Source organism: Strongylocentrotus purpuratus, unplaced genomic scaffold (assembly GCF_000002235.5).
Source record: "Strongylocentrotus purpuratus isolate Spur 01 unplaced genomic scaffold, Spur_5.0 spur5_contig_853, whole genome shotgun sequence".
NCBI lineage: Eukaryota > Metazoa > Echinodermata > Echinoidea > Camarodonta > Strongylocentrotidae > Strongylocentrotus > Strongylocentrotus purpuratus.
In genome coordinates this window covers 368,328-388,169 of record NW_022145561.1, presented here as the reverse complement: position 1 = coordinate 388,169, position 19,842 = coordinate 368,328, and positions in this window count along the sequence as shown.

Here is a 19,842-nt window from a genome sequence, read left to right as displayed (position 1 = left end):
AACCAAAAAGTCATTTGGCGGGCGGTATCTGAATTTCAAAGAAAAATTCACATTTCTAGATAGTTTAGTTTCTGCCCTTTCATATGACACCTCAATCAGGAAAAATGAGCCAGGAATAACACAGTTCCGTTTGTTTAAAGAGATGCTTGCATTTCCATAATTTGATATTAAAAGTTCGTTTTCACTGGCTGCCTGCCGTAGCAACAAGCAGAATTGACAAAAGACTCTGTTTCATTGACAATCAGCCATGCATGAAGTATTTCGTCTATGTCTGATCTTCAACGAAAAGGAGTTAAATCTTTTGTCAATTCGTATACCCTATCCCAGCTAGGCACTAACGTCCTTTTACAAGATGTTGGTCTACATTTGCCACTCTCCACCCTCTTGTTAAATAGGGACATGGTAGGATGCGAAAGTCAATGTAAATTGCTCAGCAGTGTCTGTATTTGGCCCCTGGCTGGAATGCTCCCCAAGGAGTGGAGAATGTGCATACATTGTGTGCGGGCAATCCAGAATCCGATGATCGTGTAATGATGTATCTGTAACACATTTTAATAGAGATGTACAGATGTTCATGGATTAAGCACTATATATACACAGCATATTATTGTGTTTAGTACTTGGACTTTGGACTGGTGAGACCTGTGTATTCGTGAACGAAGTGGGAAGTGCTGTCTTGGAGGCGAAAGAGGGAGAGAGTGAAAGATGGGGAGACACATACGGGAAAAGAGAAAGATTCAGAAAAGAAGAGAGGTTCAGTGATAAGAGGAGCAGAGAACAAATAATTAATATATTTTTTAATGTAAAAAAAAGTTAACACGTCCTTATCCCAGCGTAACAATACTGTATTGTGCTGTCAATCTGAAAATCTCTGTAATGTTTTGTAGCTATTGTAACAATGATTTATATCCCACACGGGGTGTTGCCAGTTATACCAACTAGAAAGAATCTTTTTAATCCCAAAACGTTTTCAAATCAATGCGCTACTACCACCTTGGTGGTATTCAAAGGCAGTTACATCAAGACACATTTTCTGTAATTCCTTCGAACATTTTCTTTCTTTCACTAATACGGTATGTAATTGGAAATCTATTTAACAATGTCGTGGACTGTGTTCATGCTTATAATGTTTCAAAAGCAATTATGTGCTGGGTTCTTTCATGGGAGACACAAAGGTAATGAATAGGATGGCCTACTCGCATCCAATGGCATATGTCGGTATTGCATGAAAGAAGGGGATAGGGGTGTCTCCCCCCCCCCACCCTTGTCTTTCGTCTTTCCACCACCTCTCCTGGTTGTATCCATCTTGTGTTTTTGTCCTGATTTCCAGTAACATTTTCATATTAAGCCTTTGTGTTTTTCTAGTTTCTTTTAAACATTTTTAACCAGGTCAGTCATGTGTTTGAGTCGTTAATATATCAACGATATGGTAAATAGTTGGGTCTCTTCACCTGACCGCTACACGACCACCCTCCTCCTCATCCTTATCATCATCACAATTAGCATCATCATCGTCATCATTTTCATCATCATTACCATCGGTAACATCATTTTCATCATCAGCATCACTATGATTGTCTTCACTATCTCTATCATCAACCGGGAGGTCGTGGGTTCGAACCCCGGCCGCGTCATACCAAAAGACGTTAAAAGACGGGAGTTGTTGCTACCTTGTTTGGCGTTCAACAATGGGATAGAGCAACGTCGATCTGGCGCTGCTCAGCAACTGCCGGGCTCACGATCAATAAATATTGGGCAAAAAGAATTTCCATTTTCGGTTTAACTTAATAAAATTTGGAGTGGACTTTAAAAGATTATTATTATTATTATTATTATTATTATTATTATTATTATTATTATTATTATTATTATTATTATTATTATTATTATTATTATTATTATTATTATTATTATTATTATTATTATTATTATTATTATTATTATTATTATTATTATTATTATTATTATTATTATTATTATTATCATCATCATCATCATCATCATTATCTTCAGTATCATTATTATCATCATAATTGGTAGTAGTGGCAGTAATAACAGCGACAGTACTTGGAATAGCAGTAGCAGCACTTTATTAGATAACTTATTTAGCAAAAAGCTAATTTACCACACGGTCTGTCATCCAACCCCATCGTTTTCACTCATTTCCACTTGTATCTGCAACAAGACCACCACTATCATCGGGAGTAATGTTACATATGTCGCCATCGTTGTCGTCATCATCTTCATAATTGATACCGTCATCACCGGTTTAATTATTCTCATCACAACTTGATTACCATCGCTTACTTGCTCATCCAACATTAACAAACAATTGTTTTTGTTTTGTTTGCTTTGATGAAATATTGTGTTTTGCAGTTTAGTTCACAATAATATCGCAATCCTTTCTCTCTCTCTCTCTCTCTCTCTCTCTCTCTCTCTCTCTCTCTCTCTCTCTCTAAGTCATGTTGAGTCGCGCCCACCTCCCCCACCCACCCCCTTTCAATGTTTATCTCGAGATACTAGGGTACCCTAAAATTAAATCCATCCATTAAAAGTTAAAGCTCTTCACTCTTTCTGCATCCTTGGGTAACAAAAGTGAACGAAAATATAAACTCTAAAGCTCAGCTCATTGTGCGGCCCTCTATAGACCTCCGCGGTAACAAAACGATTCCCTCAAATCATGTTACCCATAATTCCTAGGTGTTGATTATTGAATCTAACAGTGCTTAATCCGTCATTAACTTGCTTGCATTCTTCTCCAACACATTCCATTTGCCATTTCTAAAGGTGAAGCCATCCAACTTTTCAGAGTGTCTATTAATGCTTGGAGCAAAGGAAGACCCATCGTATAGAAAAGTATGTTCACATGAGATCTTAAAAACTTCATTCTCAGGGTTTTTAATCCAGCGCCAAGGACTTGCTCCCTTTTCTTCTTAAATCACTTTTTTTGTTGTAAAGAGTCGCATTGCGGTGCATTTTTGTAGCTTGTGAAAGAAAGGTGTGAAAGTATGCTCTCTTTATCGCACCGTAAAACCCATAAATACATTACAGTGTCGCTTGTTAACATTTCAGACATTCTCAAAGTTTAAAGAAAGAGCGCCACTCCATTACAGCCATAATCACCAATCCGCCACTTGCCTTCTCTCACCTAGTTCTATCCTCTTATAATTTTGTTTCATTGCTTTCCTCTCGTCTTTTATATCATCAAAAGCCAATGCTTTTGAAAATATTGATCCTACCCCGAAGGGAAATGGATTTATATACAGCTGGACATTTTAAAAACCAAACAATTTCGGCATTTTTGGTAAACCGTTGATGCTCAGCCGCTAGAAGGGCCCTTTTCTCGTGTTTGAGGTATTAAAGAGGCGCTGTATATACGTGTGGGCTGAATATTTATCCTTGTCATTATAATGAATGGTTACTGTGTCTTGATAATAATGCTTGTGAGGTAGGTTTGTATTGATAGGTAAGATGTTTGTGGCTGAGGGCGATACACCTGTGCTTTCATTACGGATTGACTCTTTCTCTCTTTCTCCCTTAGCACTCGTACTCCGACCTCTCCATTCTCATGTATCTTATCCCTGCTTTTCTTCGCCCATCTCTCTCTCTCTCTCTCTCTCTCTCTCTCTCTCTCTCTCTCTTTCTATCTCTGTATATAAATATATATGTAATCTCCATCCCTTTCCCTCATTTCTCCTACAAACTCTCCCATCTGTATCCTACCCCCTCCATTTCTCCCCTACCCCCCCCCTTTCCCCCTCTCTCTCTCTCTCTCTCTCTCTCTCTCTCTCTCTATCTCTCTCTCTCGGGGGAGGGGATGCCTTCTGCTTTATTTTTGATGGTTTAATCGTACTCTGTATTCTGTCACATCCCACATATTAGTTCTTTTTCATAAAACAGTCATCTTCGCGGCTACTCATCTACTTTTTACAAATAAGATTTCTTTATACATATATTTTTCTGTCTGTCTCTGTCTCTATCTTTCCTTCATACACATACTCTCTCTCTCTCTCTCTCTCTCTGCCTCTCTCTCTAACACACACAACACACACACTCTCAACAACTTCACCCCCTCTCTCTCTCTCTCTCTCTCTCTCTCTCGTCTTCTCTCTCCCCCTCTCTTTCCCTCTCGCTCCTACCCTTCCTCTCTCTCTCTACTTTATGCTCTCCCCTTCCACCCCTTACCCCTCTCAATCTCTCTCCTCTTTCTTCTTCCCTCTCTCTTCAAGTGGGCTCTCCAGTTTTCAAAATCCACCCTAGGGGGATTCTCAACCATATATCCAAAAGTTAATTGGTCCAGATTTCTATTTTCCTTTTTTTTTTCTTCTTATTTTCTCTTTATGAGTCCTTCGTCAGATTTTGCTTATTCATTCACTCAACTCACTCACTGTGCCCAGAGGGTAAGATAGTAAGATTATTCCCACCTCACTATGATCCTAAGCTCTGCACTGTTACCCCTCTCCCGGCCGGCCACACCCCTAGTTACCAGGTAACCATACTCTCAAGCCCGGTCAAAACAGAGGAAGATACTAAAATGTAGATATCATGAGTACTGTCCCCCCCCCCCCCCCACCACACCCTCCTTCTCTCCTTTGCTCCGCATGGACCTCTCCTTGAGTGACGGACACTATTCCTGTATTTATTTCTTTGTCTTATCAGTTTTATTTACATCTGTTTTTCTTTGATTACCTTGTATTGCTTCGTATTGTTCGGTTTTTGTCAGGTCCTTTAACGTCTTATCCGAAACACTTCTTTGTATTTTACCTTTGTTTTCTTGTCTTCTGATAAGTTTGAATTACTACCATAGGGATTATAATAGTTGGCTTATAACTTGAAATGGTGCAATATTATTTTGTATTTTGAAGTGCATATTATATCTAATGTTGTCATTTCAAAAGGAATGTGTTTTATTGTAACATATAATGTTTGAGGACATTATATATATATATACGCTGTTAAAGTATTGACATTACCTGTTTATCAAGAATTTAAAAGAGCAATTTTTTTTAAATAGTTTAAGTTATAATCAATAACTCGACCTATAACACAAACACGCCCTTTTAACGATTGGAAACAAATATTGTAAATATGTTATGTCGTTCAGTTTTATTTTCATTAAAAACATAAATATTTAAAAAAACAGTTGGAAAAATGAAGTTTCAAAGTGGTGTTTTAAGGGGGAAAATATGCTGAATAAACATGCTCCATTTGTATACATCATTGTGTCGTATAGATTTCTGTCCACAAATTTTTTCTCAGCTTTCATTGCTTTTTATATTCTGTACGAAATAAGAAATAACCGAACTTTTCGTATTCCCAAGAACTACTTTTCGCTCACGGTTTCGTCTTTAAACTCTTTCTCACTTGAATATCACATTATGATAGGACAAGAAAAGTCCAACGGCCCTCTTATCCTCTGTGCTCTTCTAGCGTCATTGATTTCATGTCCTCAGATCTTCAACCATGACTCACTTTCAGAACTTCAAAGATCACAAAGAAAGAAGGGATTGAACCCATAACTCCGTTAAATTCAAATCTTCTTATACCGTTTGCCTTTCTTCTCAGCACCCCGACTGTTAACCCCCGTCCACCCTGATCCAACCTCGATCGCCCCAGTCGAAACCGGCTTCAGACGTGTAGTTCCCCTACAACAATCGTTGCTATTTGAACAATCTTGTTCAGTTACTCTTAATATTCACCGCTAAGAAATTAGCAACTTCAAAATCGTAAAGCTAGGACGCCGTTTTTATTGTATGCATCGTAGTGAAAGTTTCCGTCTTATTCTCATCTTTATGTCCTCCTTCTTTATTTTGAATTTATGTTGTTGGGGAGCTCCTTGAGAGTGTATTAACCATCTCCGTATCTTAAGCCAAAGGAGTTTGGAACAGGTGTGTGAAATGGGAGTCTAAGCCGTGTATTGAATTGAATGGCGAGCAGTCTGTTGTGAGGCGGTTTAACCGGTCAATGATTAAGTCAAGATGAAAAGAAACCGACACTGGACGAGATAAGTAGGTGTCAAATGGATTGTCTTGAGATGACCCCCCCCCCTTCCATTCCTTATTAACCGAGCAAATGAGATCTGTCAAACCGTGACTCTTTTATTCAGACCTGCTTTCATCTGGGAGGTGACACTTGAAATTGTCATTGTCGGAAGCTGCTCTTTGAACGTATCGTGGTTTACCTGGCTCTCTCTCTCTCTCTCTCTCTTGACATTTCAATAAATCAATCAAGAAAATGTTGACACCATTTTTAACCTTGCCAAAGTCAACACTTAAACAAGCAGAGGAAATCATTATGATAATACAGCAGATAGTTCTTCTGCAGGTTCACCGTTTCCCAAACATCCTAAATTGATTTTTCAAGGATAAGCTTGTGTTCTGGTAATGATAGAAAATGTATAGGGGCTGAGTATTGAGTATAGAAAGATAAGGCAATCAAGGTAAGTAAGCCCGTCGCCATGTGCTTAACACAACGAGAGTTGTGTTTTTATTGAAGATGATTTCCCGCAAGATTTTGTGATGTTGTTTTTATTTTACTGGTTCAAACAATCAATCTACTGCAGGATAAACAATCCAGAATGAATAATAGCCATGTTCTCTCAATATACGAGGCCCTTACCAGAGCTCAAGATTAGCTTCAAGAAGAATTATTTGTGTTTGGTTGTCTGTCTGATTTTTTTTGTCTGTAAAATAATGGTGATATTATCCATATATTTGCAACATATCTGCTATGCACTGATGCTCTCTAAAAAAGTTAGAAAGTGATGATAAAAATATTACAATTAACAGATTATAACAAAGGTCTATATAGCGACATATTTTCGGAGATTGCATAAAAGGCCATTACATTTTTACAAGCCTAGAATGGTGATAATAATATCTAAATAAAGAGCATAATAACATAACTCTCTCGAGAAAAAAAATATCATCATTGGGGGGAAAAGCAAGTTGCAAAATGTTTTTGCCTCATTGTATAAGGTGATAATGTATTTTTTTAATTCGCTTTTATTTCTAATGTTGCACCATCCAACCAGTTTAAAAGGGAAATCAACCTTGATATCAAGTTGGTTTTAATAAACGCGGAAAATGAGAGGAACCGGTCACTGAAATTCATGAATGTTTAAAGTCGTCATCAGTGAACCACATATTGGCAAATAATAATAATATAATATAATATTGGATATTTTATATAGCGCACATATCCACCCTACAAGGTGCTCAATTAAAGCGCTCCAATATTACCCCGGCTCTGCTAGGCTACCGATTTCGGTGCTCACAGCATTCAAGGAATTCCTTCCTACTGGGTTGAGTGTGGCCAATGTAGATCAATGTCTTGCCAAAGGACATTAGTGCCGCGGCGGGATTCGAACCGCGGACCTTGTGATCGACAGTCCTGCGACGTATCCACTCGTCCACGACACATTGATGTATCTTTCGAGGTCCTCTCCAATTAGAGACTTTTATATTTTTGCTTCTATTTTAACTAATTGTATGTCAGGGTGGACTTTCCCTTTAATTAATATCTAAAGAAACATGTAACATACTCAAATGCCATGAATAAATTAGGGACATATAATCCGTTTCACGTTGATGTCATAAACAGATTTTTTTAAGGTAATCATGATAATGTGCCCGAACTGTATTTCCCGATGAAACTTTACGTCGAAAAAATATGCCCTTTTCACAACTCAACGCTTTGTACAATTTGGTAATATTAGAAAAGATGAGGAAAATATCAAGATCTGCAAATTCCAGCTACTCTAAGACCAAAATTTACAATATATTTCATTGTATTTACCAATAGTTCTTACCAAACGGATAAGTCTCTTTGCGAAGGGATTTTTTTTAATGGCTTAAAAAAATATATTAAAACAAAGTTTTCATGTAATTTCGGAACGATCGGATGAAGAATATTGATAGGGCCTATCATGAGTGTGTGCTATTACTGTGAATAATTATTCCAACTGGTTTGAATGATCATTATTGCATTTGTAAATGACTTGTATGGTCGCGATAATAGATTGTTTGTTTCTTTATGTATAATTCAAGAATGAGAAATCCATGTAGCACTTAATGAGATCTAAAACATGATTCTATCTCAAGTTTTTGAACGATGAAGATTTGATGCCTCGCAAATTTCTCTCAGCCTCGAATCAGCAGCTGCACCATAATTAGTAACAGGGTTGACCTTGTTCAAGTACAACATTTTGATGCTTAATGATTTTTGTTTTTATATATATATATATTATATACTTTTGTTTGGGGGTCGAAACTTGATGTAATTTAAATATACTATTTAGGATCATGGTGCATGGGTGGACTAACAGTTGAGTTAAGTTAACATCTCCATGTATGTAGGACAGGCGTGTATAGTGGCAACCGTGGATAAATATATCTTTCCCAGTGTCTTTTGCACTTATATGTAATTTTTGACAAAGAGGGGACCTTTATTTGTTTCATTGTTTTCCTAGCCTTCCAAATTGTGTTTGAAACACGTGTCACGTTCATTGGCAAATGTTGGCTAAACTTGTCAATGTTTTCCTATAAGGAACCCCTCTTTTGATCGAGACAAGAAGGCATGTATTTCATCCCCCTATTAATGTCTCTCTCTCTGCCCATATCTCATCAGATCGCCCCGTCAAGCGTTCAATGTCAATTTGCTTTTCGTAGTTTTCTCACTATTCTCCTCAAGCGCATCATTTTCATTTAATTGTCATTAACCCTAAATCAAATTTGGATCTTGCTAGCGAAACGCACCGCAGTCGGAGAACAGATTTCTCGCTCGCCCTCTCTTTGCGCTGCCGTCTTATAGCGCGCACCGCTTCTTCTTCTTCGATCTTCGCCCCGCCAACACCTGGGAAACGCAGACGTGCTCGACAGACTGAGCGGCGTCACGCCTGTCACTCACCCCGCCCCGAGCCGTTCAGGACAGGTGAGGGTATGGAAGGGGGACCCCAATCGACTGCTGCTCTTCATAAAACTTTACCACCTCTAATGCACACATGAGACAGAAGAGATGAAAGAATAGAATGGTGAAAATCACAGTCATCGCACTTTGGTCCGTTTACCCACCAAGCACGGCGAGTAAACCAAAGTGTCAACACCTTCTTAACACTTAGAGATAGAATTACAAAAAACGAACATACTACCAAGCCACTTGTACAAAAAAAAGGGGGCCCTATTATCCTTTTCCGTCATTTCTCTTCCTATATATTCTCCTTTGCTATCCCACTTCAATTGCAAGACATAAAAGAAGATTGGTTTGTTAAATGGGACTTGAGTAAAGCCACTTGTTGGGTCTGTGTCACGTTCTTCTGCTTGAAGTTTAGCGGTCAACACAAGACCTGAACTCGGCTTCAATATATCGCCTGGCGGTCTAGCTTGCTACTATACGTCTGCGGATGCTTCCAACTTCAAACATGCTAAGCAGATACTCCTTCTATCTAACTTCTGTAGCGAAACTTGCGCTTATCATTTAACTACCAAGCGTTAATCATTTTGTTCTTTTAATTCAATTACCCTTTAAAGCCATGCACACGCTAAACAGATTCATCTATTACTTTTATGCTAATTATAAGTAATAGAAAACAGTCCGCTTTTTTGTACGCGCAGTAAAGGTGAGAGTTAAGAAAAGAAGGGGATTAAAAGAATGAAAGAAATAAGCTAATATTTAGGATAGTCTCCTCGAGCTGGACGGTTGAAGAAAAGGTCAATATTTCTTTGAGAAAGGATCGGTATCCTCTCCACTAGAATGTTTTCTACTTTCGACCCATTTAAAGAGACGTTCCCATCAAATCACACCATGCTACCGGTCCTCTATTGTACGATGCCAAGCCGGGAAGGGTCCCAGGGCGAAAAGGGGGGTTTCAAAAAGCTGACATAGTGACAGAGAGCTGAGAATCAAACCGCTTTACAGTGACACGAAGTCGCCCCCGGCCTCGCTTAGATTGTTAAGCGACGGAGAGTTAAAACTTGAAAAGCTAAACTTCAACTTCGGGAGGTTTATTTTTCCGCTTTCACGGACACTTTCTTCTTTTTTTGATTCTTTTCATCCCTCTCTCTTTCCCTCTCTCTCTCTTTCTCCCTCATTCCTTAGTTTCGTCAATACCCATAGCGGATTTGATCTTGGCTTGCCTTCGCCTAAATACCTCGCTCTTTAGAACGACTTTTAGTACTGATCTCGAAAGAAAACAAACCAGGACTGACGTGGCCCATAGCATAGGTAGGTGGTTGGGATAGCCCTTCAGCCCCTAGGCCTCCCCGGCCGGCCGGAGTATATCCCCCGCTTCTCACCTGTGTGTTGGGATTAAGATCGGAAAGGGAAACTCAAGTCGAGTTTCGTCTTTCATCCAAAAAGACTCCATAGAAAGAACCTCCTTCGAAAATCAACCTAAAAATGATACAGTTACTTTCTCAGGTTCCAATGGGAACTTAGGAGAAGGGGAAAGAAAAGGGAACCCTCGTTGGGGATTTGGCATTTTTAAACAACAATGGTTGAGTGAGGAGGGCTGGTTTGTTGTGGATTTGCTTAAAAGCCAACTATGCTTACCCAACTCCGGCGGTGTAATATAAAACGGTGACATGACTCTACCATGACTGGCCCACCGAGTGCCCCCAAACGCTACCCCTCCCTCTTAAAAAAGAAAGAAATCAAATGAAAGGGAATCGGGGAAAAGAAAGGAAAAGAAAATTAGCATAACCGTTTGCCCTGTTAATGATACCGGAGTGGAGGCTGCAGAAAACATCAACAAACAAGCTTATTTTCTTTTCCTCTTTCTTACTCAGTTATTGCATCAAATTCTTTCACGACTCAACCTTTGGCCATTGTCACTGTTACCATTCCCTCCTTTCCATGCCTGCTTCATCCTATGACCGATACGAGAGGGCACGAACGACTCCAGCAACATTATTTTCTTTCTTTTTTCTTTTCTTTTTTCTTTTTTCTTTTTTTCTACTTTTTAAGGAAATGTCTTTTAGACAACCTTTGTGTAACCATATTAAAGCTATTTTTATTGTCAAAGTTCTCTCCCCCATTTGTCTTCATTTTCACATCTTTAATTCGATTGATTTGATTTGATTTGATCTGATATAACTGTATTTGAATAAGTTGAATTTGATTTGATTTGATATAATTTCCTTTTATTTGATGTGGTTTAATTTTATTATAGGTTTCGTTTGATATGATGAGGTTTGATTTGATTTTAATTTAATTTGATTTGATTTTAGTAGAGTCTTTTTTATTTGATTTGATTTGTCCCACATTATGCATGTGGAAAAAAAAAGTTTTACGAAATGATATAACTTTATACTTATTATTATAACCCTTCAAATTGCATGGCAAGCGTAGGTAGTGCCGCGGTGGGATTAGAACCCAGTACCTTGTCGTTCACAGTCTGGGGAATTTTCCACTAGACCACATCTCCTTGCTTCTGATTCAAAATTCTCTGTTATATTTTTGGCATGGTTGGAAAAGAAATATAAGCTCCTAGATCTACTCTAATTAAAGACCGTCAATACCACTGGGCTAGAAGGGATTAGACCACACAGCGAGGTCACTGACAGGTGGCTATCTCATTAACTCAGCTCTCAACTAACATAAGAAAAAGAGGATCATGGGGGACCAACAGGCACCGATTTAGGGGAAGTTTTCTATATAGAGGGAGCAAGTAGCTACAAGTAGAATAGTGGGGTTTTAGGTGATTTAAGCGACACAGACATACATTTTAATCAAATTAATGTTAGAGGATACAGATAATGCTCAATGTTTGTATAAATGTACACCATGCAGCAGACCACGACCGCAACTTCTTTCGAAAAATCAAGTCAATGGCAATTTCAATGTCCAGGTGGGCGTTTCACAAAACTTGTCATCAGTGACAAATGACAGGTTTTGTTATAAGCTACTGAAATTCTTGCTTCTGATTGGTTATCAGCAGATTTGTCACTGATTTTTGTTATTTGTCATTGAAAAAAGGCTTTGTGAAACGGGTCCCTGTTGTACAGCCCATGGAATCATGTTCGGATTAAGTCATACCTCATCGTCATGTTCGCTTATTTCAATAAGTGACGCACAAGGCTCAGTATTGAAATTACTCTAGGCTAACTTTTCTAGAAAGTAGTTGCGATTGTGTTGTAGTCAAAATGATTTTACAATGATTTATAACAGGAAGACGAACCAAATGAAAACATCATCGTAGAGGTGTCGTAGTCGAGTGGTTTAAGCAGTTACTTCATTGCAAAGGTCTTGGGTTCAACCGCCGCCACGTCACTAATGTCCTTTGGCAAGGCATTAATTTATATTTGCCACTCCATACCCGAGAGAGAAATGGGGGCCTGATAGGACGGCTAAAGCCTTTGTGTCAGTAATTCCCTCACGATGCCTACTTTTATATACTGTAGTAGGAATAGACAGATAGATAGATAGTTATACTCCTCAGTTAGTAGAGATGGTGCACATTGAGTGTTAATTAGTCCTATATGACCGGGGTAATAATATCTGTAAAGCTCTTAGAGACGGTATTACGTATGAAGCGCGATATAAATCTAGATTATTATATTACTATTATAATTCACTTAAATCGCAACACAAAGTACATTTTGAAAGAATTCAAAATTTAACAAAGTGTTGATGATTAATGCGTGTCAAAACAGCACAAATCTCCATTGATTGTTTTATTCAGAGAATATTTGACAGGAGGAAGCTGTTTGAGGTAGTTGTCCGTGGTTTATTGACCACACCTGTGACTGACTGGTATACTCCAGTTATCGATTTGGGTTTGGGTTTATTAATTCCAGGAAATAGAGACTGGTTTCAATATGGATCTATCTTGTATGCAACCATGCTCATCTTCATTGTAATGAAGATTCTATAATAGTGGTCAAACTATAGTGTAAGTCAAGAAAGAAACAATGCATTTGGCGAATATACTATATTCGTAACACACACGCACATCCACGCACACCCACTCATGCCTGGGAAGAAACGGTCCTTATAATTTTAGATTTGCCTGTAAATGTAAAATAAATCGTAACATTTCAAATTTGCCGAGATATAACAAACGAAAGAAATCCTCAATCAACAAAAAATGATAATATTAATAGTGATGATAAAAGTTGTTATAAAATTAACAGGGTCATCAATGTTTGCACCTATCCGACAAGGATCTTATGTTGCCGACTCATCTAGAGTTTGAATGAGGGGTCGGACGGAGGAAGTGGGGGAGGGGGGGGGGGTGGGCACACACCATGCACCCTCTTTACCGATGCCCATGACAATTATTTACATTTTAGTCTTCCGAAATAACCCTTTTTTTAATGTCACCATTGTTTGGTGGACTACATTTCGCCTTCAAATTATTCCTTCGTTTAATGTAACTAGTGGCGTTAAAGACTACGTATTTGAAGAGTATTCAAAGATAAGCAATTCGTCATCAGTTATCTTATTGTGCGATCAAACATCATCAGTTTTGCAAACTCATTCGTGTGTCTATTACTACATTCGAGATATGATATCGAAATCTTGATTTTTATAGGTAAATTATCCCAGTTACAATTTATGACGTTTATATATACATTGTAAGATGAATCAGTACAAACATTTTAACTCAAGGAAAATTTTACGTCGTAATATAATTCTGCACTTTGTACTATTTGTTGTATGTTATGAATTAAGGAATTCAAGATCATCTTGTTTGTCACTACTCTCTAATACCGCATTCATATACTATTATGCTAAGATTGTTGTATTATTGAATTATTTCAACAGTTTCTAACCAGAAAAACACTTTATTTTGTTCAGACAATGATCACTCTAAAACCACTGTCTTAATGCGCACGACATGACTATTTCCGGTAGCATTTCAAACAACCGTTCAATTCCTTTATTGAAAACTCGACTCGAAGAAACCTCCGTTTCCTAGTTTGATTCTATTATTTATTTGTCGTCGTTGAATAAAGCATTGACCACGAACTGCGGTTTCTTGAGGAACAGTTCAACTACAATATCTAATAAATTAATTACCCATTATAGCACATGGTGTATTACCTATTGACAAAGAGGTGATCGGATGGGGTACAAAGTTGCACCCCTTTCGACTCCCACCCTCTAGTCGTAAAGCAATTAAATGTCGGAAGGAATGAAGGGGGTTCAATGACGAGTGTTTAAAGAAGCGTCTAGTGGCGCCGAAAGAGAACATTCACTGCTCTTGATAATACAGTGGCAGAGCTGACGGAGGGGGCATTGGATGGCACGCCCCCCCCCCCTATGGTAAAAAGAAGAAAGACAAAAGAGAAGGAAGGAATAAAGCACGGAGATGAAAAGAAGATATGACAGGACCCCGAATCAATATTTTGTTGGCCTTTCATTCACGGACTAAGACCTACCCCTCCCCACGTCCATGGCACCAGAAAGAAGCTGTGGACATAATAGGACTATTATATATATACCATGTAGGGTTATATATATATATATTAGGGCATAGATGAGTGTTACATACGTATATATACGTATCATATTCAAAGTTTAACATCGAAGGGGTTTTCTCCATTTCCATCTAATTATAGATTCAAGTCTAATATACAATTAAACACATTATATTTAAAACAATTCTATACAAAATGAAGTGATTGCAACGTGCATATTGTAACTATCAACTTGTTAAACTTTATCTGAAATCATTATTGAAGTTTCAGAAGAGGTGTTGTGGTATAGTGGTTAATTCTCTTGACTCTCAGTCCAAGAATTGAGGGTTCGAATCCCAGCCGGGCATTAATGTCCTTTTGCAAGCCACTCTCCACCCAGATGTAAATGGGTAGTTGGTTATAATGGGACCATTATAAGTGCAAGGTCATCGGGAAAACAGCATTGGTACTGATGGTTTTGATTATCACTAATATTTCGTCTACAAACGTAGGAAGAAGTTTGTCTTCCCATCTCTTTCTGAGTGCAACTGTTTTCATTGGTGAGTGGGAAGGTACTACCCCTGGCAATGCTCCAATATTCGTACAGGCCTATTAAAAACATGTCATTCCGTTTTAATAATTTCTATACACAAATGCATCTATAAAAAGTCTTTTTTTTCTCGGCTTGTTTCAATGCCCATTTCAAAGTGCCTCTCCCCAAAATCAGTTTTACCAGGTTTTTTTAAAACGTTCCTATACAAGCTGAACTTTTTGCTCGAGTCATCCATAAAATCGAATCCTTTACGGTCCCGCCTCAAGTCATGGCCGTGGATGTCACACCAAGGACTATCCACGGGAGACCATCATTAGGAGGCATTGAACCCCGAACCTTCCTCACCATGTTGCCTTTTCATGATTCATTGCATGCTATTCATTTCAAATCACCCTCATTGTGCAAAAGAAAACATTCTATTGTGAAAACTCTCTGTAAAAATCGCATGTCATAAAGAAAGAGTTGATTCTGCGCCTTAAGCCATTGAACCTAATTTCTTTCTTTGCTTTGTCTATTTTTTCCTAGTTTCATTTCGTGCTTAACGTCATGAATCATTATGTGAATGCACTAATCTGATATATGAACAGTTGGACTAACAATCAACGTATTAGTCCCACATGCTGGGTAACACGAGTACTTGACAAATAACAAAAATATGCCACGGATAATTTGACTTTTTCTGATGTGAAAATATGACATCAGTAGGCGAGGTAGATGAAAGCTTCCAAATTGACTCAACAAGTCACAATGATTACCCAAGGCATGGATGAAGAGGAAACACAAATGAAAGAAAATTGAATTGGTTTGAAAAGCCGAATTCATGTTAATATTTGTATGGAAAAGCCCCAAATATGTCGCGCATGATTGACTCAAAATGTGCACAGTACGATGGATTTGTGAGGAGTGCTTTGATATGCTGTTTAGCGAACTGGTGTGACGAACCAAAAGAAACCAAGAAGAAATATTGCACCAGGGAGAAACGGTGTAGTTCTACGTCAGTCCCATCAATAGACCAGCATGTTTGTTATTTTAGTACCAATCCAGCGGAACGCTTTCGGCTTTCACCGCCGTTTCTTCCCCGGACAAAAGCCAGCGCGGTCTTGGCTCAACCCCCACCGGACTATTAAATCCTTCCCTCCATTTTTCTCACAATGGATTTTTATTGCCTTCTTTATGTAATAACAATTTTGCAATGAATAGCTGTTTTCGAGCGTTTGTTTGATTTACAGTTTTGTTTGGAGTTGAAAGTGGACTGATAGGCGATCTGTTAGGCTTGGAGTCTGCTTGTATATACCCTGGGTAAAATCGCTCAGAAAATGTGTGAGGTCGGGGAAGAAAGGGGTCAAATAGATATTCCAATTGTCCCCCTTTTTAGTAAATTAACCAAGAATTAAACAACTGTAACGCTAACCAATTTACCTTTTGTGTTAACGAACGTTTAGGCCTAAGGTATCAACCAAAAAATCAGTTTGATTTCAACGTGAAAATTTTGACACCAAAAAGGCCTTATCAGTCAGGTCGCATGTTTTTTTCTGGATTTTATTTCTTCTTCCTTTTTCTCGCTTTTGTTTTGGATTTTTTTTGTGGTTATTATGAGGAATTTTTTTGTTTAGTTTTTGTTGTTATTATTGAGATTCTTTCTTTTAGTCCAGACGAAATGCACGACATCGCCCCGGTTAATTAGCAATTTCCGATTTCCATCGAACAAAATACATCATGTTCATTTTGCGTCCTTTTTCTACCCTGAATTTTCAGAAGTACTTATACCTTTTTCAACCTCTAAAAAGTCTTCCAAACCCCGGAGATTGACATGTACTTGTGATGGGATCAAGCGTTGTTTGACATTAGTTCTAGAGTCAAAAGAATGCGGATAAGTTCATCGCAATCTTTTCAGTCAATAACATTGTTTCAATGATGAGACCCCCTCCTTCTCTACACCCTTGGGGTACGTCTTAAAGTAGCGAGGGTCAGAAAAGCTAGGATACGCCAAGTCAGAAGCTGATTGGTAAATATGGCAGTGTCTTAACTGACAGTCAATAAAAGAACGACCCCATAGACGCGCTGTATTCGATCTATCACTGTGGTGGTGGCGTCGTGCACAACCACTTCTTAGCTTTGCGCATCCATAGAGCAATGCAGACCCCTATGGAGAACCACAGTCGTGCTGCTCAGGGTGTTCTAGCTATCTCCCAAGTATAAAATAAATAAGTGAAACACTACGATTACAAAGGCTTTCAAGAAATCAACTCAACTTTCTCAAGGGCAATGCACTATTGTTTATCTCTTAGAAATCATTCAATACGTCATGGTAACGTTTGCAATTAACGCTGGGAAAAGAGAAACTTTAGTTGCAAGATGATTTGTACAATTAATTTGTTCGCCCCTTAAACCCTCTAACCGCACCTTTCCATTGACCTTCAGAAATCATCCTGTTGGTATTTATCTTACAGAATATCGCCAGTGTTGGACAAGGCTTCTGAAAGTGCCTAAGGTTGACTTTTTGAAAGTCTTTGTGATCGCATTCAATGACAAAACGATGTTTAAAGATGAAATTCAAAGTAAATCACAAATATGTCAACTAATGTATCACTATAAACTGGTAAGCTAACAGATGACCATCATACAAGTTTTAGGTCAACTACATATCGGGTCATTTATAAAAATACAAATACAACCACCTCCAGTATTTTTTTTCAGTAATCATGAAAAATGTGACTTTTTATAAACTATTTATATAAAAAACAATAATTATGAATATACAATATTCGGAAATAGTATCAATTCTTCAAAGTTCATAAAAGATATTGTGCAATGTCATGCACGCAATATGATACAAATCATTTAACCTGGGCAAAGGCATAGAAAAATCAAGTTTTGGGGGATATAAAGAGAAATTAATGGGATTTAAATATGAAGCAATTTAAAAATAGTGAGGAAATGACGTAACAAACTGAAAACCGAATCGGCAATTCGTGTAGTGATTTCCACTGTTCTATAGTTTTACACACTTTTTCAAAAATACATAACTTTCTTAAAAGTTATCCGATTTGGCTCAAACTTTTTTTGATTGTTTTGTCTGATTTTTCTACTTTTATTGAAAGTAAGTTATTTTTGGAGTGGACTTGTACTTTAATATCGAGAGAAAAGCTGTACATGATTTTTGTGCAATATCAACTCTTTTATAAATCCCGAGTACTTCCTCTATTTGAAAGGGACTTGGTAACATTGTAAAGATGAGAGAAAATGGTGCTAACGTGACTTCAATGCTAGATGTACAATTAAAGATAATCTGAAAGTTTGAGTGAAAACAGACAATTATTTACGATAACAATTGGGAAAAACTGATCTGATCGATACCTAAATTCTCCCAACTATATTATTACTATTTAACTACAGTTTAGGTGAATGCAAATCGTCACAATGCAATGAATTGGATCTATATACCATTCCATATATTTAAGTGTTGAACGATTTTTTTAAAGCCTGTCTTTTGTCTTATTTTCATGGAAAACATTTGGGAAAATTCAAAAATGGTTGGGAGAATTTACTGTTAATCACTGTTAGAGAGTGTTGCACAGTGGCGCCTTCCTAGAAAACCATTAATATTTTGTGGTTTGAGAATTTTTTCAGAATTTTGTGCATGTTAGAGGGTCAGTACAGTAGAAGGAAGATAATAAGTAACATTTCATACAAAATTAAGCAATTTTTTAATCAAGCTTCATCAATGTTACCGAGTCACTTTAAGAATAGCGTGCCATTTTCTTAACACTCTTCTTTTTCTTCAATGTTAATTTTATTATTGTTGAGTAACTCGAGTCTTTATTGGTTTCGCAATGATTCTCCCATTTACTGTACAGACTGTTTACAAGTTATGAGTTGGAGTATAAGTGGGGTTTAATATTAAAACTTCTAATTGATCAGGTTTCAAAGATATCCGGATCTTCTTTTATTTTGAAAAGAAAACTCAACATAACCGAAAGTTATGACCAAACTTTCCCTTGCCCTACTTTATGTAATCGTGACATTCTCAGCAGTTGCCTCGTTCTATCGTTCTTCCTCTGTTTATGATCTCCCCCTTCTGTCTCCCTCTCTATATCTCTATCTCACCCTTCTATCTCTCGGTCTGCCTCTCTCCCTCTGCCTCTCTTTCTCCCCCCCTCTCTCTCTCTCTCCCTCTCTCTCTCTCTCCCTCTCTCTCTCTTTCTCCCCCCTCTCTCTCTCTCTCTCCCTCTCTCTCTCTCTCTCTCTCCCCTCTCTCTCTCTCTCTCTTTCTCTCCCCTCTCTCTCTCTCACCCTCTCTCTCTCTCTCTCTATATTATATCTGCCTTATTCAATATATATATCTCTCTCTTTCTCTCATTCAGTTTCTCTTCCTGCTTCTCACAATCTTCCTCCCTCTCCCTCTCCCTCTCCCTCTCCCTCTCCCTCTACACCCCTCTCTAAAATTTGATGTGAGCATAATCTTTATTGTCGCACTTTCGCCCTCGCCAAAATACCCAACGGTCAAAATGTTCTAAAAACACTCACTTTTTTAAATTTCCTTTAGCATCAATTGCCTATACGGTCTTCAAGTTTTAGTACACACGAGGTCATATTGAGATGAGCAAATAAAATGAATGAAGTGCCCATAAATGAGTACCTTATTGGCAAAACTTGGTAAATTGTATCAATTTCTTGCAAATTACTTCCCTTTCTCCTGGGGATATTTGCTTGCATACTGGCAAAGGTTCTAGCACCCGTTTACCTGTATATATCATAAACGCCCTTGGGTTGTTTCTATTGTCAGATACTGTATTGTTTTCTTGTTTCTTTTCTTTGTTTAGTCTGTATTTGTTTTAAATTTCCTTTCCCATCAGACGTTGAAGTCATTTGGTGATACGGCACTAAAGC